General features: G+C 44.1%; 1 protein-coding gene across 4 annotated transcripts in view; it reads left to right on the forward strand.

Annotated features, from left to right (window-relative positions):
• Positions 1-5,839: 5,839 nt before the first annotated feature.
• Positions 5,840-24,536, forward strand: part of LOC124721441 — a 253,092-nt gene continuing 234,395 nt past the window's right edge. For 2 of the 4 annotated variants that reach the window (XM_047246420.1, XM_047246419.1), the window contains exon 1: positions 5,840-5,945. The gene's annotated coding sequence lies outside the window, so the exon portion shown is untranslated. Of the gene's footprint in view, positions 5,950-24,536 lie in introns of all 4 variants that reach the window. The other 2 variants (XM_047246421.1, XM_047246422.1) reach the window with 2 other exon arrangements.

Here is a 24,536-nt window from a genome sequence, read left to right on the forward strand (position 1 = left end):
CTCGCAGTGTTTCCATATTTTTGGCCAATCCCTGTACGTCTCTGATGTATATAATCTTCACATGTTTGGATGCATCTGTGGAGCTGTTTATTGACATGTTACCACCCTATACCACACATTAATTTTTCGTGGTGAATTTTCAAACACAGAACAGTCTTTTTTTCAGCTTCTGAGCCACCGTATATGTCTTCTCTTGGGAGGACGAATGTGCACCCCACGATTTTTTAATTTTCCTGCGGAATTCCTGTGTGACTTATAGGTCATTTTAAATAGATGAATTTTGAATTTCCTACCATTTTCAGTATGGGATAAAACATATATGTACTACTTTCATTTCACATTTCGCCCGCACCATTTTAACCCAGGTCATGTGGAATGTGACTGCAGTGCCACCACAAATAGTATACTAATGGTGGGAAACAGAGTTACTGTTTTGGACTTCACGTTAAGCACTCGAATCAGCAGTGTGCATTGTGTGGTATCTCCGTGCAGTTCTCTCCAGTGTAACAAGGTGGCTGGTAACTGGATTGGTGACTGATGATTAGTAGCTGTGGCAGTGGTGGCAGCAGGATAACTCCAGCCAATGATGTGGCAGCAGCATGGGTGAGTTGCCTGCACTTGGTGCGATGCTAGACCCAGGTACAGATGGGAGGTGAAGGTGAAAGTAGTGCTCCCTGGGATGGTGTTTGTTTAAATAATGAAGAAATTACTGTTCCTTTCCTTTCCCAATGGTATCCTGCTAGTGACCTATACAGTTTTAATCTTAGGGCAAGTCAGTTCTTGGATTCCAATGACAATTGGATGACAATTGTATAAACTGTGGCATCAGAAAGCTGGGTAGGGGACTGTTTAATCATAGCACAAGTGGGCTTAAATTTAAAGCATGTCAACTGTATCATCATAGGAATGGGGAAAACCAACGTCTTCTGAATTTTCCACCATTTAATGCTTAGGATAAGTGATCTGCCAATCATGCAGGCTGGCCATAACCCAGGGACCGTCATCTTCGATTCTGACCACTCCAGTCAGGCCACTCCAGTGTCTCAAGGTACGACATCTTGAATCGCTATTTTGGGTTTGTGACATCATACATGCTGGCCCAGTATGCTAAGGTACCCAGCTTGAATCCTCATGTTTAATTCTAATTTCATACAGAGTGTCCTTGAATTTCGCACCAACAGAACAATGCGCCATCTTCGATTTTTTAATATCCCACCAACTTATACTTATGACAAGCACCCTACTTCACAGTGACATCATAGGTGTGAGGGAAACACTGGCTATTTAGAATTTCCTACTATATTTTGAATTTCCTGACATATTTTGAATTTCCTGCCAATTTTTACGTAAGGCAACTAGCCTGTGTCAGAGGGGAGGAGAGTGGGAAACCTGCCAACTGCATATGATGACTTAATCACTGACATCTTAGGGGGGTGAGGTGGAAGGTGTGACCTGGCAACAATCCAGAGTGACCCGGAACTCTCCTTACCATGCTTCGTATGGAATCCATGTCGGTTTTTATAGAGGAGAATTTCGTTCTGGAGAACCGTCATAATGAGTGAGCATAGAACCTGTTCGATAATTCTACAACAAACTGACATCAGCAACTAGGCCTATAATTATATACATTAGTTCGATTATCCTTTTTGAACACAGGAATGACTAGTGCCTTCTATCCAGTCCGTCGGTACCCTTCAATGTTTCAGTGACCTATTTAAAATTGCAGCTAGATTGGGAGCAAGGTCTTTCACATATTCTCTGTAAAATCTCAAAGGTATTTCATCCGGTCCAGATGCCTTTCCACTATTAAGCGATTACATTCGATTTTCTGTTCCGCGGTCACTTATATCAATACCTAACATTTCAGCGTCCATACGATTATTGAAAGACTTGCTTTTGAGAGGAACTATGTGACATTCTCCGTCATCCACGTGTAGGTTTCCCGCGATTTTCCTAAAACGAGAAAGATGACTGCAGGTGTCGCTCCTTTGAAAAGGACATGCTCTCAGCCGTCTCCAATGACATTAATCCCTTTCCTTTCTTTCTTCCTCAAATGTAGTGCAATACTCTTCTTAGAAGTTTCCTTTCTTTGACTTTTAGTCGTTCTGACACACTTCTACTACACACCAGTACGCATACTCCCCGACAGAGGTTTTTTGGTGAAATGAACGTAGAGTTTTTTTTTTTTTAACTGGCCGTTAGTGGACACTGGTAGCATATTGTAAGCTTCTATAAGGAAATGGTGTGCCATTTAAATCCTGTCGATCTTTTACTTAATGGTTGTGTTCTCAGGAGTAATGGGCATTGCTCACCTTTAAGCGTCTTTATTTTCCTTCAACTTACCTGCAACTTCCTGGACGCTAACCTGGTCTTTAAAATAACGGTAACATCATTTGCTACTGTTAGTAGTAATAACTGTTGTTGTAGTAGTACTAGTAGCCTATATCATAGGCTCCCTACATTATTTTCCTTTACAACGTAATTATTAAGGCTTTGTTCTAGTTATATTCTTCAGTTCACAGAAAGCAAATACTATGCAGCTTAAAGAATCTTTCCTATTTAATACAAAACAAAGTTTTACAGATAATATTCACATACACTCCTGATAATTCGTATATTGTAAATTTTCTTCTTTTAGTATCAGCAAAAGTAATTTTTTCCTATGTGTACAAGCTGCAAAGTGGTGACATACGCAACCCTACTCACTTGACAAAAATATTGTTGTGCAAAAATTGTTAATATATTGTGATGTTCAGCTCAGGTATTTGATCAAAATTATAGAATTGTTTGATTTTCACTATTCGCTATTCGAAAAAGGAATTCGTAAGATCTTCAGGAAACTTGTACCCATTACATTGTATGATCTGACTTGTCCAATATATCTCTGTATCTATGAATATGTTACTGGCATTGTGTGAAATACGGTATTCAATAGGATGCCTAGATAATGTATAGAATGTCTAAAATCGAATGTCAAAGTACGAAACGTTTGATATTTTATGCATCGCCTAGGCATTGTATACTTTCCCGGATTGTCTGCTGGTAAAATATATAACACGCCTAATCCCCCCATTTTTGCCCGCCACCACTGTTTGCCGTGGCGTTTAGATATTTGTTTAATGGTTGCGAAGACAGCGTATTGTTGTACAACGGTAAACTGTCACGCCACGGATATCACCATAATAGTTCACAATGTATCGCGTCCGGCTGGAGTTCCACAAACGCTCTCCCGTCATCCTTTCTCGTTGTTCTTTTATCACCATGTTGGAAGGGAGTGTAGTGCTAAGACAGGAATCACTCCATGCTGACATGAAACGACGGTTCTGGGATGAATCACCTCAAGTAAGAGCCAGTGCCGCTAAAAACTGTGCTTTCCTAACCGAAACCATGTACCGAAAGTTAGTCAACGATGTGAAAAAAGCTAAGACGATCATGAACAAGGAACCACATGAATATTGGCTGCTGAAACACTATCGTAATGATGGTCGAAAATAAGACTAAGTTGACCTATCCTGTTAAAGATGGTACCAGTGCTATGTTTATGTCGCAGCACCGAGTTCTTTGACATACTCCATAAAGTCCATTTGGCTTTCGGTCATGAAGGGCGGAACAGGATGCTGAAAAAACTGTCACTCAAGTATAAGGATATTACCCGTCATGATATTGAGCTGTACATTTACCTTTGTGAGTCTTGCCAGAAGCAGCAAAAAGGTGTTCAAAAAGGTTTTGTGGTAAAGCCAACAGTTTTTTTCGGAATTCAGTTCCCTTTGTCAGGTCGATCTCATCGATTTAAAGTCCCATCCTGATAGAAAGTTCAAGTTTATAATGCTCTATCAAGATAATCTCACTAAGTCTGTAGCTCTGAAATCAAAGAGAGAGGAAGAAGTAGTCTACAACCTCATCGACATATTTACGTTACTTGGAGCTTCAGCGATTCTATAGTCCGATAACGGCAGGGAATTTGCAAACAATGTGGTAAGCAGCCTGAAGGTGCATTGCCCCTCCTTGAAGATCGTCCATGGTAAGCCGCGCCACTCACAAAGTCAAGGGAGCGTAGAAAAGGCAAATCAGGACACTGAAAATATGCTGTGTGCTTCGATGTAAGATGAAAAAACTAGCCGCTGGAGTGGCGGCCTGCGGTTCGCTCAACTTACGAAAAACAGAGCTTTTCGTACTGGGATTAACAGGTGCCATACGAAGCCAGTAGCTCTCTCGACGTCCCTGGCTGACGACGTTTTGCAAGACGCAGAGACTGAGGAAGAGCTGAAAAAAATAATAGAGAGCGTACGAACAACACAATAGCAAAAAGAAAGACGCAATGTATCAATGCAGAATCTACAGCTCCCGACAGAAGACAGATACGAATGCAATCCCTGAGGGAGGAAACCAAAACAATCATGAAGCCATGCTTATCGAAGAGCTTTCGATTTCTGTGGTTACTGAAAATCCTTCTTTCTCTGATATCTGCTGCGTCTGCTTAAAAGAAATCAGCGGTGTTCATACATTTCAAAAGTGTAGCTGAAACACCATGCAATCTGTGGGCCTTGTCCTAACGACAATGACGGCGACGAAGTAGACGGTTGTGGGGTTAGCATTTTGTGCGGTGTTTGCTTTAGTATTGAGAAAGCTATCCAAAGAAAAATTTAATCGAAATTGGACTTTGAGATTCAAGCCAAAAAATTGAAAATTCATCCTGTGCCTTTGGGTACCACTGTGCGAGTTCCTATTCCCGATGTCGACTAAGAACGGGGTGACTCACACAGTCTGTTAGCTGTTGTCCTGAACGTGAGGGAAGATGGCTTTCACCGACTTGAAACTACAGAAGGAATCTCAAGCAGCTCAACGCAAGATCAGAATTCGCCGTATGTCGAAAGAAGTTAATGAGAACTAAAGACATTCCTCATCAAGAGATACGTCCCCGATCTGCATTTACTTCTCAGTCCACACGAAGCAGCCAAGGATTCATCAGGTGTACGTGCAACACGAAATGCCAAAATATGAGGTGCCTTTGTGTCAAAAAGAAAATTAAGTGCAAATTCAAATTGTCACTCTAGCTTCCGTGATGCAACAAGTGGGTCATGTCTGTTCTGCTTTGTGTTTTACCGGTACCAGTATTCTGTCGACATTCGTTTTTAAGTCGTGAAATGTATGTGCAAGATCAAATTTCCAGAACGTAAAGTGTTTTTTGTGAAGAAGAAAAGTGAGTATCCTATGCTTTATTTCGTAGTTTTGTTCTTTTAGTTTCAAATGCGTGCAATAATTAATCAAGCCTTTTCGTTTTGTGTCGTTTTAATACTTCCCGTAAATGGTACTGGTCATTCTGTATATGCCTAGGAATTGTATATTATGCCTAGGAAAAGTGTGTAACATTTTCAGAAAAAAAATATATTTCATAGTTTGCCTAAAACTATCAGGCATTCTATAGAATACAGAGATTTCACACAATGTCAGTAGCACATAAAAAGATATAAGAGAGACAATAAGCCTATACTACTTGAACGAATTATTACACAAAAATTTTATCTTTAATTAACGGTTAAAAATATTTGTCCCCTGTTACTTCCAGAAGAAATAGATATCTTGATATCAACTGTGTCGTAGCTCACACACAGTACTGACTTATCACGCAAGACGACTCGATTCAAACTAGTGCCTCCGTCACACAATAACGCCCATGCTTGCACGCAGTTGCCATCTGCCGTTGAGAAGAGGAACGTGGTGTACACGCAATCTAGCGGTGACGGCAGCAAGTAGAGCTCCGTCGCATCACGTGTACATGGACGTCATCTACGGGCCGCCATATAAACTACGTGTGTAGCTACATGCGCGCGGCTTTTAACGCATCTGACAGTTGGCTCTTCGACTCAGCTGCAGTCGGGTTACCGGATCAATCTGAGGCACTCCCTGCTTTCCTAGTTACGCCGAGGTTTCAGATCCTTTGACAGGTAGGTAAGAGCACAATTTCGTTGACGAAATATTTGTTATTGTTGCGATTTATCAATGGATAGAATGTCTAATTTCTGCGTATTTTGTTACTAGTTATTGACAAAATCAATAACTTACTTGAAAGATATTTCCCATTATTTTTAATGCAGGCATTCGCTTGTCTTTCTTTACAAACAAACAGATAATTGGTGAGTAATTATCGTTTGTTTTATAAAGAAAGGTACCTGTGTGCAATAGTTTAAGGTGTGAAATTCATCACCGTAAAAATATATGCAATTTCTTCTGATAGAACTGTGTGAATTAGCTGTCAAATATGCTTAATATCACAATGTATAATTATAAAAGTCGCTGAACCCACGTAGTACTTATTTTCCTTCAATGAATTCATGCTGATTTCCTTAGGGGGAAAAAAATGTAACGTCATATTAGCGTTTATTCGAATGTAACGACATCTAAAGTTGTTCATATTCTTTAAGCTATTGCGTATATAATTATGATCCATTATGTAGGTGCAAAAATATTCACTTTGAAAAGTTATGCATTCAAAAAGATTAAGAATGGTGACTTAAAAATTGTTTACTTTCAGTCATTTGCTACCGGATTCAGCTCACTGTCTCCTCTGTATCGAATGTAAACAATGGGTTATGCTGTCTGTGTTCACCAATCGCTCGCTGCCTGTCTGTTTCACGATTAAAATTTCGTCTTGTTATTAGTATACGTGGAATATATGTCAAATTCTCTGAGGGATTCCTAATTTCCGCAGCACTACATTGTGCCTTAACATGTAGACTACTATTGATACAGGTACTTGGATATACCACTTGGAATTGTTCCCGATTCATGTGAGAGGATATGAGCTTACATGCACTGTCTATAACATGTAGCCTCGTTTCATAGACGGTCAGCCCTCTAATTTCTAATATAGCACGCATTTGAAAAGGAGTAAACTAGTGACATTAATTAGTTCTTGAATAACAGAAAATACGCAGTGTTCCGATTTTATTGCCGAGCGACTGATCCCCATAGCATAACTAATACAGTCATTAAGCTGTCTCGCACGATACTCCTTAAACCTTTATTAATACACCAATAAATCTTACAAAGACGAAGCTCCGAAACCTTACGAGATTTGCGAGTGATAAGTACCTTCTGAAATGACGGGCTGTATAAAAAGAGTAATTTAGAAAAAAATGAAGTCATATTTTCGTTCACAGTGACTAGGTTTTGTCATGACCATCTGACCGTAATTTCGATTTTACAAGGATTACAACAAAGTACCTAAAATTGTCCACTGAAAAGTAGCCATATTCAGCTGTACCAAGAGGTTGCGTGGCGGAGCTACAATTAATTCTTCTGGTGAGATGTTCAGGTATACAGTGGTTAACGTCCATGAAATGGGTTGACTGACAAAATTTTCAGTTTCAGGTAGTCCAATAGCATCAGATTCGTGCTGTAATTTTATCTATGGTTTCATGATTATAGACGAATGGACATCATCTATCAGTAAGTTTTACCAGGATGTGATATCAAGATCTGAAACCAAATGTATTACTACTGTGATCTTCAGACTGAAGATCGTTTTGATGCAGCTCTCCATGCTAGCCTGTCATGTATAAGTGTCTTCATATCTGAAGAATTACTACAAGCTGCACCCATTTGAATCTGGTTACTACAGTTAAGCCTTGGATGACTTCTCGTAACTTTTGACTCCCACCAAATAGGTTCCTAACTGGGTGAAACAGAGCTCCACCGACAAACTGTCAGAGGTCATTCAGGAATTGCTCCTGAGTATTTTAGTATAAGGCACCCGCGGCTCGTGTCAGAGTAATGATGTACACTTCAGGGGGGGGGGGGGGGGGGACAACACGAAGAAATTATCCGAACTTGCTGGAAATCGGTAGATGTGATGTGCATTTTCAGGCAAACAAAGGATTGTAATTTCAGAAAAACTGGATGACTTATTCAACAGAAAGAGTTTCACAAACTAAGCAAGTCAAGAACAAGTTTGCCCATCTGTGGTCCTTATGAAAGCAGTGATTCAGATTGGCATTCATTGGTTGAGTTACTGGACGTCCACCTGACGGATATCGAGCCAAATTATGTTCAACTGGTAAGATAGATGGTCGAAATCCCGAACTGGGTGAAGGGCCATGCCCATAATGCTCCAAACGTTTTCAGTGGGAAAGAGATCCGGTGGCCTTGCTGGCCAGGGTAGCGTTTGGCAAACACTAAGACAGGCAGTTTAGACCCTCCCCATGTGCGGGCGGGCATTATCTTGCTGAAATGTAAGTCCAGGATGGCGTGCCATGAAGGGCAACATTACGGGGTCTAGAATATCGTCGACATACCGCTGTACTGCAAGGGTGCCGCGGATGACAAAGGGGCCCTGCTATGAAAATAAACCGTACCTCAGACCATCACTCCTGATTTTCGGGCGTATGGCGGGCGACAGTAAGGTTGGTATATCACTACTGTCTGGGACGTCTCCAGACACGTCTTCGGCCTGGAATCTGAGCGACTGGTGTAGAATTGTCCTCAGTGATGAGTTTCGCTTCTAATTGAGCGCTGATGACGTGCATGAAGACGTCCGGGACAGTGGGGGGATACTAACCTGGCTGTCGCCCGCTATACAGTCCGACATGCAGGAGTGATGGTCTTGGGGTGGCATTCCTTTTCATAGCTGGCCCCTTTGGTTGTCACGACCGCGGCACCCTTACAGCACAGCCCTACATCGACAATGCTCTACCACCGCTTCGCTGCCCTTAATGCAGGCCATTCTGGGCTTGCATTTCAGCAAGACAATTCCCGCCCGCACACGGCGAGAGTTATACTGTTCGTTTTCGTGCTTGCCCAACCCTACCTTGGCCAGCAAGATCACCGAATCTCTAACCAATTGAAAACGTTTGGAGCATTACGGGCAGGGCTCTCTAGTCATCTAGGAATTATGACGATCTAACGCGCCATTTGAACAGAATTTGGCTCGATATCCCAAAGGTGGACATCCAACAACTCTATGAATCAATGCTAAGTCGAATAACTGCTTTCAGGAGGGCCAGAGGTGGACCAACGTGTTATTGACTTGGTCAATTTGTTAAGTTCTCTCTCTTGAATAAATCATCCAATTTTTCTGAAATTATAGACATTTGTATGTCTGTACATGTCATCGCATCTACCGATTTCTGTCCAGTTCGGATAATTCCTTCGTGGTGAGTAGTCTTTTTTTGTCTTAGAGTGTAATTATGATTAATTTGGTTTGTTACCTCAATCACGCGTTTTTCTTTCAAAATACCTTCACAACAGTGAAGACGCGTGTAGTATGCAATAATCAAAACGTCCAACACACAATACAGAGTAGTGCAACATCCCTCACACGGAACACACAAACTTTCATCAGAGGGTGTTAAGTCTCTTGAGTCAGTGTGCAGTACAGCACGTAAGGAATGTGAAACTGTTTGCGTACAAGTATTGTTCAAAATTTAGACCACCACGACCACTGCAGTGTGTAAAGCGACGCACCGTCGGCTATGTTACAAACTCAAGAATCCCAGGAAATTGGCATAGTACTTCCGTTGCCGCGATAATCCTAGCGTCCAGGTCCGTGCAAGTTTCGACCGGAGTCTCGTAATCATGGTTCTTCACATGTCTACAGAAGGTGAAATCCATTGGTGTCATTGACCACCGCGACTATTCCATTGTTGTCATTGTGCTTCTTAACATCGAGTCGTGTGACTTATGGCCTCCCGTCGGGTAGACCGTTTGCCGGGTGCCTGACTTTCGATTTGACGCCACTTCGGCGACTTGCGCGTCGACGGGGATGAAATAATGATGATTAGGACTACACAACACCCAGTCTCTGAGCGGAGAAAATCTCCGACCCGGGCCCTTAGGATTGACATTCTGTCGCGCTGAACACTCAGCGGACTTAACATCGAGTGTAAGGATGGCATAACTGTAGACAATAGCAGGTAAAATGAGCGGATGGAAACTAGGTCGTCGACATTTACACTGTTATCTACTACTTTCAGTGCAATGAAAATACAAAGCTAACTGAGACATAAATTAAACGAAATACAGTAACTCTGTAGCGAGCCGCCACAGACCGTGGGCGTCTCACACCTAAATACTCAGAAGGTATCCATGAACAATCTCTGAAAGTTTGCCGGTGAAGTTCTTGGTCAACCTGTGTAAGTCAAAACAGATTTATCGTCGATCAAAAGGAAAAAGAAAATACTCGCGGCAGATGGCGATATTGTATCGCATAGCCACTAATCTGGACATTTAAAGAAATCTTTTTATCTGATTCATATTATACCAAAATATGCCGAAGCCTTTTGTCTTAATAACTTCGCGTGGCTGTACTAGGTAATGGTCGTACAGTTCGTCTGTTTCGGCGGTCCCAAAGAAAATGTAAATTAATTTCCACTGCCAACGAATTGCACATCGTCAGGGTGAATGGATGGATGACGCATTTAAAGTGTTTACGTCCCTCCCGGAATAACGACTGTCTTATTTTTCGATATTGGCGCAGTTAACCTGGCATCATTGGCATCTCTTATCTCATACTCGCCATTGTGTTACACCATTTCGTACTTGTACCGCTGCTCGTATGGATGAACGAAATCCACCAGCGACTGAACTGACCGCACCAACAAAAGTGGCTATGGATAGCACTAGTATTAGAAAGCTACACAGTCCACATCGAATGTGGTAATGATCATTTTTTGTTTTAATCATCTCAGGGGTATGCTCAAACATTAATACATACACTGATAAGCCAGAATATTATGACCACTGCCCACTGCGACGATGGATGCCCCTGATGGCACTGCGGGATCGTGACACGGTAACAAATCTGTGTAAGCGGAGCAGACAAGCACAAGGAATCATCGTAGCGAAGATGTGGCTTGCAAATGGGGAAATCCATAGAGATAAGCGACTTTGACAAACGGCAGATTATTATTACGCAGAGTCTACGGACGAGTATCTCGAAAACGGCGAAACTGATCGAATGTTCACATGCTACTGTCACGAGGATCTACGGAAAGTGGTAGGACAGTTCAACTACCACTAGGCGCTAAATGGTTGGACGTCCGCGACTTCACAGAAAGTGGGGTTCGAAGGCTCGTCTGCTCTGTAAAGTAGTATAGTTTGGGATCTGCGGCATCTCTGTCGAAAGGGCACAGTGCTGGTGCACCCACAAGTGTTTCGGAGCACACTGTTCGTCGTACATTGTTGAACATGGAGCTCGCCTACGTTTTCACATGTTGACCCAATCACGTCGTCAATTACGATTGCAGTGGACGCGGGACCATCGGGATTCGACTGCCGATCAGTGCAAAAATGCGGCCCTTCAGGTGAATCACATTTTTGGTCATCGAGGTGAACGGCGGCTCGAAACGTGCAGCGCGCGACAGACGGAGACTGGTGGGAGCAGTATTATGCTATGGGAGACTTCTCCTGCGTTTGCATGGAACCTGTGGTAGTAGTCGAAGACACGCTGATAGCTGCGAACCACCTGCATCCCTTTATGATTGATTGCCGGCCGTTGTGGCCGAGCGGTTCTAGACGCTTCAGTCCGGAACCGCGCTGCTGCTACGGTCGCAGGTTCGAAACCTGCCTCGGACATGGATATGTGTGATGTCCTTACGTTAGTTAGGTTTACGTAGTTCTAAGTTCTAGGGTACTGATGACCTCAGATGTAAAGTCCCATAGTGCTCAGAGCCATTTGAACCTTTATGATTGATTCTTCCCCGACGGAGATGTCATCTTTCAGCAGTATAATTGTCCGTGTCTCAGAGCCAGAACCGTTCTACAGTGGTTTGAGGAGCATTATAGTGAACTCACATTGATGTCTCGGCGACCAAATTCGCCTGACGTAAATCCTATGGCACCGATCTGGGTAGCTATCAGGCGCCTTCATCGCATACGCAAATCAGCGGCCCGTTATTTACATGAATTACATGACCTGTGCATAGATATCTAATGTTACATACCTCCATAAACCCACCAACAACCTGTCGGATGCCTGAGACGCACAATCAGTGATGTATTTCGTTCCAAAGACGGACAACCTAGCTATTAATGTTGGGATGAGCGTTGCTGAAGGCGGCTCTAAAACGATGATATCAGGCTCTGAGAAATGCTCTCGACAGATCGGATTCTCAGAGTACTGGTGATCAACCACAGAAGAGCTTAAAAAACTGTTAAAGACTTTGAAGCACTGACTAACGTAACGCCCTCCACTAAAAGTTTTCCGAAAGCCTAGTCTGACGGTGGTGAGAGCCTTAGAACAAACCCAAGTGTTAACCGAAAGCACAAAGTTAAAAAATAAAGAAGATAAACAGTAAACTATTTGGTTCATCTTGCGGCACTCAGACATGCCGCAGTAGTAACTGAACCGCAGATTATCATCACGTTGTTTTCCTTGTCATGGACCATTATCTGCAAGAAATTTATAACAGCCATCAGAAACTGCGAAAAATACAATTTCTGAGTGATGAGCGAGACAAACCATCTTTCGTAACCGTTATAAAATATTAATCTGAAAATTATATGGAATAGGTTGTTACTAAACATGCTAAATACTTAAACACATTATGATATTTATTGCCGACGAATGGACGTGACATATTTCAGAATGTTCTCATTCAGACAGCTGACAGATATGTTCGATCATTACTCAGTTGTAGCAGTCATGGTCGTCAGGATATACAGCACAAAAAAGCTGAAAATATAATTGAAGCAAAATAGATAAACAGGCAGTCGTGTCACCCTACGAATAGGAGACAGAAATTATTAATTTCGGTAAAAAATATGTATTTCAGCTTTAATACACGTCTGGCATGGCGTATAAAATATATTGTTAGCTAATGGTCGAAGATGCCAAAAACTATCCACGGAATAGTAAGGATATTAGTAAGTTTCTGCTGAAAAATAACTGAGGAACACAATGTAAAACTGTACCAAGGCAGATTACAAGAAATACTCTTGCCTACCAAATGTTGATGCCCAAAACATCCAGTAACCACTGTAGCAATATCCTACTTCAGGATCTCTCGCAAAACGCTAAATAATAATGCATTTCTTAAGACTGCAAATGACGCAAAAGTAATGGTCCGTACTCGAAGAAGTAAACAGACAACTTCTACATCAACATCTGTATCCACATCAATACTCCGCAAGAAACCTGACGATGTATGACGGATGGTACTTCTGGTACCGGTAACTGATACCCCACATCCTTGTTCCATTCGCGAATGGCGCGTGGGAAGGATGATTGTCGATAACCTTTGTATTAGCTCTAATTTCTCGCATTTTCTCTTCGTGGCCATTCCCCGAGGCCTATATGGGGGAAATAATGTGTTGTCCGACTCTTGTCGCAACGTACTCTTTCGGAATTTAAGTACTAAACCTCTCCGTCGTGCTCAACACCTCTCTTGTAGTCTCTGCAACTGCAGTACATTGAGCATCCCTGTAACGTTATCGTGACGAAGCGCAGTGCTCTACGTTGGATCTTCTCCAGATCCTCTACACTGACGGAAAAAATCGCAATACCAAGAAGGAGTTGAGAGACATAAACGAAGGTTGGTAGGCGTGTTTCTACGTCTGAAAGATGATGTTTATTCAATCTCCGCGCTATCTGCATTAGAGTGCCGCTAGTAGCGCCACTGTGACGATGCAAAGCAGGTTTGCTTTAGATACACACTGTAACAGTTGTGAGTTGATGTCAGTTGAGAATGCCTTTAAGGCGACAGAGATGCCATTATCAACACCTCACTTAGTTTGAATGAGGTCGTGTGATAGGGCTATGAGAAGTTGGATGTTCCTTCTACGGTACTGCAGAAAGACTTGGCAGAAATGTAGCCACTGCAGATGGTTGTTGGCAGCAGTGGGCACTAGAATGTGCGGTCACAAGAAGTGCGGGCCCCGGACGGCCACGTGGCACTAAAGAGATGGAAGACCATCGTGATTGGCGTATGACTCTGGCGCATCGTACTGCATCTGCAGCAGCAATTTGATGTTCAAATGTATGTGAATTCCTAAGGGACCAAACTGCTTAGATCATCGGTCCCTAGACTTACACACAACTTAAAGTAACCTATGCTAAGAACACCACACACACACACACACACACACACACACACACATGCCCGAGGGAGGACTCGAACCTCCGGCGGGAGGGGCCGGCAGCAATTTCAGCAGCAGCTCTACATTACAGTGACACAAAGAACTGTTATTTCAAGGACAGCCCCGAGCCAGATCCCCTGTAGCGTGCATTCTACTGACCCCAAAACAGTGCCATTTGCGACTTCAGCGGTGTCAAGCGAGAGCTCATTGGGGGGCAGGGTGGAGTTCTGTTGTTTTTACTGATGAAAGCTGGTTCTGCTTCAGTGCCAGTGATGACCGAGTGTTGGTTAGAAGCAGGTCAGTTCAGGGTCTGCAACCAACCTGTCTGCGCACTGGACCCACTGGACGTACATATCTGGTATTATTGTCTGGGGGTGCGATTTCGTATGAGAGCAGGGGCGTTCTCGCGGTTATCCCACGCACCCTGATTGGAAATTTGTTCGTCAGTCTGGTGCTTCGACCTGTTGTGCTGCTATTCATAAACAGCATTCCAGTGGGTGTTTTACAACAGGATAACGCTCGCCCACATACCGCTGTTGTAACTCACGGAGTGTCGACATATTGCTTTGGCCTGTTAGATCTACATCTACATCTACATGATTACTCTGCAATTCACATTTAAGTGCTTGGCAGAGGGTTCATCGAACCACAATCATACTATCTCTCTAACATTCCACTCCCGAACAGCGCGCCGGAAAAACGAAAACCTAAACCTTTCTGTTCGAGCTCTGATTTCTCTTATTTTATTTTGATGATCCTTCCTACCTGTGTTGGTTGGGCTCAACAAAATATTTTCGCATTCGGAAAAGAAAGTTGGTGACTGAAATTTCGTAAATAGATCTCGCCGCGACGAAAAACGTCTTTGCTTTAATGACTTCCATCCCAACTCGCGTATCATATCTGCCACACTCTCTTCCCTATTACGTGATAACACAAAACGTGCTGCCCTTTTTTGCACCCTTTCGATGTCCTCCGTCAATCCCACCTGGTAAGGATCCCACACCGCGCAACAATATTCTAACAGAGGACGAACGAGTGTAGTGTAAGCTGTCTCTTTAGTGGACTTGTTGCATCTTCTAAGTGCCATGCCAATGAAACGCAACCTTTGGCTCGCCTTCCCCACAACATTACCTATGTGGTCTTTCCAACTGAAGTTGTTCGTAATTTTAACACCCAGGTACTTAGTTGAATTGACAGCCTTGAGAATTGTACTATTTATCGAGTAATCGAATTCCAACTGATTTCTTTTGGAACTCATGTGGATCACCTCACACTTTTCGTTATTTAGCGTCAACTGCCACTTGCCACACCATACAGCAATCTTTTCTAAATCGCTTTGCAACTGATACTGGCCTTCGGATGACCTTACTAGACGGTAAATTACAGCATCATCTGTGAACAACCTAAGAGAACTGCTCAGATTGTCAGCCAGGTCATTTATATAGATCAGGAACAGCAGATCTGTCTCCAGTCGAGCACATACGGGTCGTCATCGGACGCCAACTCTAGTGTCATCCACAACCAGCATTAAGCGTCCCTGTATTGACCGACCAAGTGCAATAGGCATGGAACTCCATCCTACAAACTGTCATCAGACACCTGTACAACAGAATTCATGCACTTTTGCTTTCAACATTTTGGCGGTTACACCGGTTATTAACGTCCCTGCATTTCACATTTGCTATGCCTTATCTCGCGCTTACGTTAATCTGTGACCTTGCTCTGTTAATCACTTAGATATGTTACCTAGACAAATGTATTCCCGAAATTTCATTACTCCACGTTAGTTGTGTTTTAATGTTGCGATTTTCTCGTCAGTATATTGGTCCTGCCTGGTAAGGTTCCCAGAGTGAACTTCATAATGAATGCCTAAATGGCAAGTTCTTCCACAAAAGAAAGGCCGGGAATACTTATCCATTCATTAGCCACGCTACTGCGAAGTTAAATTATATGAATGTTCATTCTGTAAGTACATAACGTTGCCTTATTCAAAGATATCTGTTAGCCTTACACAAACATAAATTTCCGCATGTTTCCGTTCACTACCCTACGTTGTCCTCTTTAGACACTGAGGCATTTATCGCATCTCACCACTTGTTTAGTTTCTCCTCGTATCATTCCGTGTGGAATATTATCATCAGTCACAAATGTTTATCAACAATATTTTGCACCACGTCTATCTTTTCTGTTTGGAGACATAATCCATGCTTTATTTCAGTTCATTCGAGGATGTGGAGATGTGTTCAAACCTCGCGGCGCCGTGGACAGCTGTTCATCTTTTTCCAGGCATGGGCCACATTTCCGGACAGTGGCAGACAGAAACATCGACAGCAAACAAAGCTTTCAGTGGCCTTTCGACAGCAGGAACATTACTGAGATAGCACTTTGACAAATCTGGAAAGGTCGCTGCTGTGGTTTCGAAGAATGAAAAGAATGAACTGTCCTTCTCAGGAATACTTTATCAAAATAACCGACAATCTAAAAGCCTAAGACTCTACTCCATCAGGTTATAAGCTTAACGTGTTTTCAGACTGGCCGAGCTGAATTGCTGCACGATTTATTTTGTGCTTCCGTACCGTCGAAGAGACAATGAAAGCTTTGCTTCTCTGTGTACTATAATGTTTTTGCGGAGTCCGCAAGTGAGCTAAGAAAGGACGAACAATTGTCCCTGACGTTGAGAGGTTTGATCATTGCTCTACTGTTTCGAATAAATTGAAATAAAGTATGAATCATATCGTTAGAAAGACAAGATGAAAAGGAAAGAAATATTGCTGTTAACCGCTTTGTGACACATTGGTTACATGATGCATAAACTAATTAATTCCTCCGGCAATTCAGCTCGTGCATTCTGAAACCACTTTATCATATTAACCTTCATGGTTTTTCTGAAGCTCTGTAGAGAATGTCTGGACGGTTCCTTAAGCGAGGCTACTATCAATTTCTTCATCCACGTTTCATAGAACCAACCAAATTCTCTGTTCGTTATAACATCGAAAAGATTATAATACTTCCTAAAGAAATCGTTTTTAATAGGTTACACCATTTGGCGCAAAAAATCTTGTATTTGGTTTTATTCGAGAGCGGGGTTTGTGACAACGAAACTCGTGTTTTCAGTCGCGATCGCAGAGGACGTTGTATTGCAAGACCGGAAACCACCGCAACGGAAAAACAGAACGGGAGATTAAGGAGACAATGTTGAAGCAAGCCGTTATCGGAGGAAGTCAGAATCGGCATCTAAGTGATTGGCACAGAGCAGGTCCACGAGCTGCAGCAGGGGTAATGGTTCGCAGTGGAGCTTTCAAGGAATTTTCCACACAGCAAGCGGAGGCTACTGCTTCCTTGTCAGCTGCACCTGAAGCTTTCGCTGTATGGTTTTACAGTCTGCCCTTGGTTTTTTCACTTGGGCAACAATTTCTCATTTATGTCTCCTATTTATTTATCTATTTTTACACAAGAGAAGGCCGAGACGGCGACCTAAAAGATATTGGTATATGACTTTAGATAACAAGTAATAGCAACATGGATGCGTGTGGCTCAAGACCGTAATGCCTGCAGAAGTATGCAAGAGGCCTTTATCTAGCGTTAGCTTGTGGATGATGAGGAAATCATTCGTCTTTATATAAAACGATTTTATGCTTACCTTCGTGGTTGAGGCCACTTCGTGGCAAGAAGTATTACAGCCGACTTATGGGGAATTGACGCTGCTTGAGACAAGTATCTGGCTCCCGATTGCACGACCGCTTTCACGCCTGTGGGTTGTTTGGCCGTTACTGACCTCTTTCCTGTACATCGGAGGGTTGTCAACTCTGCTACTGTTGATAGCCTGACCAATCTAGGCATTTGTCTGCATAGGAAAAGAAAAATGAAGAATCTCTATATACATAGAAAAAGAAACACACTACTGTACAACTACACTATCGATAACAAATTGCCGGAACAGTATATATATATATCGCAAAATACCTAGGAGTAAATATCGAGAGCGACCTTAAATGGAATGACCACATAAAACAAATAGGGAAAGCAGACGCCAGATTGAGATTCATAGAAAGAATCTTAAGGAAATGAAACTGATCCACGAAAGAAGTGGCCTACAAGATGCTCGTTCGACCGATTCTAGAGCATTGTTCATCAATCTCGGACCCTTAACAGGTAGGACTGATAAAAGAGATAGAGAGGATCCAACGAAGAGCGGCGCTTTTCGTCACAGGATTGTTTAGTCGGCGCGAGAGCGTTACAGATGGTCAGCAAAATCAAGTGGCAGACGCTACAAGAGAAGCGTTGTGCATCACGGAGAGGTTTACTATTGAAAATTCGAGAGGGGTACTTTCTGGGAAGAGTTGGACAACATATTACTTCCTGTCACATACATCTCGCCAAGTGACCACCATGAAAAAATTCGAGAAATTAGAGCTAATAAAGAGGTTTACCAACAATCACTCTTCCCACGCGCCATTCGCGTGCGGAACATGGAGTGGGGAAATCATTTAGTGGTACCCGGAAGTATCCTCCACCACACCTCAGCCGCGCGGTCTGATGCCTTGCCATGGTCTGCGCGGCTCCCCCTGTCGGAGGTTTCGGTCCTCTCTCGGGCATGGGTGTGTGTGTTGTCCTTAGCGTAAGTGTGTTTAAGCGTAGGGACCGATGACCTCAGCAGTTTGGTCCCATAGGAACTTACCACAAATTTTTACCACGCTCCATCAGTTGGCTTGCGGAATATTGGTGTAGATGTAGATAGAAGGACAAAGACGACAATGTTGTTGTTGTCTTCAATACAAACATTGGGTTGATGGAGCTCTCCACGCTAGTCTATCCTACACAAGCCGCTTCATCTCTGAGTAAGTACTGCAATCCGCGTCCATCTTAACCTGCTTCTGTATCCGTGCCTAGGTTTTCCTATACATTTCTCTCCATTACGAAATTAACTATTCCTTGATGCCTTAGGGAGTGTTCTGTCAAACGATCTCTTCTATTAGTCAAATAGAGACATACATTTTTTGTCCCTTGTTCGATCCAGAACTTCCTCATTACTTGTTCTATCTAAGCTTCTAATGTCCAGCATTCTTCTCTAGCACTCATTTCAAAATGTTCTATTCTCTTCTTGTCTCAACTGCTTATCGAACACGTTTCACATCTGTTCTACGCTACGCTCCAAGCAAACATTTTATGAAAGGTCTTCCTAACACATAAATGTATATTCGACGTTAACAAATTCGTCTTTATAGAAATACTTCCCTAACTACTGCCAGTGTGCATTTTGCACTGAGGTGACAAAAGTCATGGGGTAGCTATATGCACATATATAGATGGAGATAGTATCACGTACACGAAGTATAAAAGGGCAGTTCATTGTCGGAGCTGTTACCTGCCCACAAGAGATTGACGTGAGAAGGTTTCCGAGGTGATTATTGCCGCACGACAGGAACTGACAGCCTTTGAACGCGGAATGGTAGTTGGAGTTAAGACGCATGGCACATTCCATATCAGAAATCGTTAGGGAATTCAGTATTCCTAGATCCACGGTGTCAAGAATGTGCCGAGAATACCAAAGTTCAGGCATACCTCTCACTGAGGACTACGCAGTGGTTGACTGCTTTCACTCGACGACCGAGAGCGGCAGCGTTTGCGTTGAATTGTCAGTGCTAACACACAAGTAGCACTGCGTGAAATAACCGCAGGAATCAATGTGGGACGTGCGACGAGCATATCAGTTAGCACAGTGCGGCGAAATTTGGCGTTAGCGGGCTATGACAGCAGACGATCGTTGCGAGTGCCTTTGCTAACAGCACGCCATCTCCTCCAGCGCCTCTCCTGGGCTCGTGATCATATCGGTTGGCCCTAGATGACTGGACAACCGTGGCCAGGTCAGATGAGTCCTAATTTCAGTTGGTAAGAGCTGATGGTAGGGTTCGAATGTGGCACAGATCCCGCGAAGCCATGGACCCAAGTTGTAAACAAGGTACTGTGCAAGCTGGCTGGTGGGGGCTCTGTAATGGTGTAGGCTGGGTTTACATGGAATGGGGTGAGCCCTCTGGTCCAACTGAACCGATCATTGAATGGAAATGGGTATGTTCGGCTACTTGGTAACCATGTCACCAGGCCACAATTGTTATCGATTGCTTTGAAGAACATGCTGGACAGTTCGAACGAATGATTTAGCCACCCAGGTCGACCGACGGGAATCCCATCGAACATTTATGGGACATAATCGACAGGTCAGTTCGTGCACGAAATCCTGCACCGGCAACACTAATGCAGCTATGGACGGCTATAGAGGCAGCATGGCTCAGTATTTCTACAGGGGCTTCCAACGACTTGTTGAGTCCATGTCGCGTCGGGTTGCTGTACTACTCCGGTCAAAAGGAGGTCCGACACGATACTAGGAGGTATCCCATGTCTTTTCTCACCTCACTGTATATCCTCTCTAGTCAGACCATCATCAGTTATTTTGATGTCCAAAATACCAAAAGTCGTCTGCTTTTAATGTCTCACTCCTAATCTAATTCCTTCATCAAATGGTTCTGAGCACTATGGGAATTAACTTCTGAGGTCATCAGTCCCCTAGAACTTAGAACTACTTAAACCTAACTAACCTAAGGACATCACACACATCCATGCTCGAGGCAGGATTCGAACCTGCGACGTAGCGGTCGCGCGGTCCCAGACTGTAGCGCCTACAACCGCTCGTCCATCCCGGCCGGCAATTCCTTCATCGTCGCTTGATTTAATTCGGCTAAATTCTATTACCCTTGTTATACTTTTGTTGACGTTCATCTCATAAAATATTTTCAGGGCACTATCCAAGCAGTTCAGCTCCTCTTGCAAATCCTTTGCCGTCTCTGACTTAATAGCTTTATCATCGGTAAATATAAAAGTTTTAATTTCTTCTCCCTAAACTTCAATTCCCTTTCCCAGTTTCTCCTTCGTTGCCTTAACTGCTCTCTCATGGCACAGGTTGAATAAGAAAAATGGTTCAAATGGCTCTGAGCACTTTGGGACTTAACTTCTGTGGTCATCAGTCCACTAGAACTTAGAACTACTTAAACCTAACTAAGGACATCACACACATCCATGCCCGAGGCAGGATTCGAAGTTGAATAACATCGAGAATGGTAGCAACCATGTCTCACTCCCTTATAATTAATGGTTCCATTTCACGTCATTCGATTATTGTAACTGGCTTCTGTACAAGTTCTAGATAACCTTTCGCTCCCTTTATTTTATCCCTGCTACCTTCAGAATATCAAGTAGGATAATAATGTGGATTGTAAATGTTTACACACAGTGTTTCATTTATTAATTTTTCTGGAGAATACAGATAGATTGAAGTAATAACTCACAAGCGCAACACGGACAGGCTGCCTTAATCACCAAAGTCGCACTACACGTGTCATGAACACACATTAGTCCCCCTTTAAGAAGTGAAACACACATATCCTTGTCTGGTGTGTTTATTACTTGTTCTCCGTGAGTTACTTGTTTTTTGTGCGCACTGCACTTAAAGAGATGTAAGTAAGCAATTAGCTGTGGAGCACCGACCAGCAATCATGCCACGGCCTGATGGCTTGCTACTTCATGTTGGTAATAGGGCAGCTAATTCAAGCCCTGCAAAAGTCACATCTCCTTTCTTAATACGATTTAAGCTTTCCTTCTACCTAAGATCCCAATTTGAATCCATATCTCTTCGATAAATTGAGCTATACCTGTTACTGAATGACCGAGCGTAACATAGCGCGGAGATTTGCTCGGATTTCCCACACACACACACACACACACACACACACACACACAAAGAAATACGACATAATACACTCCTGGAAATGGAAAAAAGAACACATTGACACCGGTGTGTCAGACCCACCATACTTGCTCCGGACACTGCGAGAGGGCTGTACAAGCAATGATCACACGCACGGCACAGCGGACACACCAGGAACCGCGGTGTTGGCCGTCGAATGGCGCTAGCTGCGCAGCATTTGTGCACCGCCGCCGTCAGTGCCAGCCAGTTTGCCGTGGCATACGGAGCTCCATCGCAGTCTTTAACACTGGTAGCATGCCGCGACAGCGTGGACGTGAACCGTATGTGCAGTTGACGGACTTTGAGCGAGGGCGTATAGTGGGCATGCGGGAGGCCGGGTGGACGTACCGCCGAATTGCTCAACACGTGGGGCGTGAGGTCTCCACAGTACATCGATGTTGTCGCCAGTGGTCGGCGGAAGGTGCACGTGCCCGTCGACCTGGGACCGGACCGCAGCGACGCACGGATGCACGCCAAGACCGTAGGATCCTACGCAGTGCCGTAGGGGACCGCACCGCCACTTCCCAGCAAATTAGGGACACTGTTGCTCCTGGGGTATCGGCGAGGACCATTCGCAACCGTCTCCATGAAGCTGGGCTACGGTCCCGCACACCGTTAGGCCGTCTTCCGCTCACGCCCCAACATCGTGCAGCCCGCCTCCAGTGGTGTCGCGACAGGCGTGAATGGAGGGACGAATGGAGACGTGTCGTCTTCAGCGATGAGAGTCGCTTCTGCCTTGGTGCCAATGATGGTCGTATGCGTGTTTGGCGCCGTGCAGGTGAGCGCCACAATCAGGACTGCATACGACCGAGGCACACAGGGCCAACACCCGGCATCATGGTGTGGGGAGCGATCTCCTACACTGGCCGTACACCACTGGTGATCGTCGAGGGGACACTGAATAGTGCACGGTACATCCAAACCGTCATCGAACCCATCGTTCTACCATTCCTAGACCGGCAAGGGAACTTGCTGTTCCAACAGGACAATGCACGTCCGCATGTATCCCGTGCCACCCAACGTGCTCTAGAAGGTGTAAGTCAACTACCCTGGCCAGCAAGATCTCCGGATCTGTCCCCCATTGAGCATGTTTGGGACTGGATGAAGCGTCGTCTCACGCGGTCTGCACGTCCAGCACGAACGCTGGTCCAACTGAGGCGCCAGGTGGAAATGGCATGGCAAGCCGTTCCACAGGACTACATCCAGCATCTCTACGATCGTCTCCATGGGAGAATAGCAGCCTGCATTGCTGCGAAAGGTGGATATACACTGTACTAGTGCCGACATTGTGCATGCTCTGTTGCCTGTGTCTATGTGCCTGTGGTTCTGTCAGTGTGATCATGTGATGTATCTGACCCCAGGAATGTGTCAATAAAGTTTCCCCTTCCTGGGACAATGAATTCACGGTGTTCTTATTTCAATTTCCAGGAGTGTAATTATGGAGAGCTAGCCGTCTCGTTGGCACGGGGATAGTCTGAAATGGACAGGAGTCAGAACTTGAAGCATCATGTGCAGACATCACGAAATTACCAACAAATATTCGTCAATGTGGCGAGATGTGGGTTCCAAATGTTGGATGGGACATACTAAAGTATAAGAATGGGAAGAACTGCTACAACAGGGTAGTAATACTTTGTAGTGTCTGGATACTGCGATTCTCGGTCTCACGTCTTGTACTATTCGTGATGAGTAGAAAATGCATCGGCTCTGATTTCACCATCTCTTTTGTTAAGACCACTTGTGCAGAGCCGGCCGGTGTGGCCGTGCGGTTCTTGGCGCTTCAGTCTGGAACCGCGTGACCGCTGCGGTCGCAGGTTCGAATCCTGCCTCGGGCATGGATGTGTGTGATGTCCTTAGGTTAGTTAGGTTTAAGTAGTTCTAAGTTCTAGGGGACTGATGACCACAGATGTTACGTCCCATAGTGCTCAGACCCATTTGAACTTGTGCAGAACAACTATACAGCACTTATTGCATAACCACTTGCCACGAACCACCACAAGTTTCAAAATGCATTGGCACTGTCAGTAGATCGACGGAAGACAATGGCAAAATGTCTTCACTAACATCTTTTACAGAATAAGAATGCAGTTTTCCAAGATTGCTCTCAATGCCCAAAAATGACTATACCAGGTCACCCAACGTTTTACGTATATGATCTTATCCGATACCATTATACTCTACCTTCTCGAGAGATGCAAATCTATAACTTTCGTTTCACTATCTTGATCACCTGTCCTGCCCCTGGTAGGAGCAGAAGAATTTGGCTCGAAGAGCTGGAGAGCGATGTAAAGCTACCGAAAGAGGACACCGTCACGTATAGCGGCTTTCATTCGACAGACGAAAGGTATACATTCAATGTTGGCTCTAGAGACAAGGTATATGAAGTAAAATATTTTTTGTCATACAACGAGCAATCCCTAGGGTATTGTATTGCATTGTATTGAATGTTAACCGGGGACCTAGAAACGACGGAGAGATTCCGTCCCCGCCGCAGCCGCAGTCGTCCACAACCCACGACGACTACCGCAGTCCACTACACCCCTCCGCCGCCCCACACCGAACCCAGGGTTATTGTGCGGTCCGGCGCCCGGTGGACCCCCCAGGGAACGTCTCACACCAGACGAGTGTAAAATGGTTCAAATGGCTCTGAGCACTGTGGGACTTA

The sequence above is a fragment of the Schistocerca piceifrons genome, chromosome X (genome assembly GCF_021461385.2).
Source record: "Schistocerca piceifrons isolate TAMUIC-IGC-003096 chromosome X, iqSchPice1.1, whole genome shotgun sequence".
Classification (NCBI taxonomy): domain Eukaryota; kingdom Metazoa; phylum Arthropoda; class Insecta; order Orthoptera; family Acrididae; genus Schistocerca; species Schistocerca piceifrons.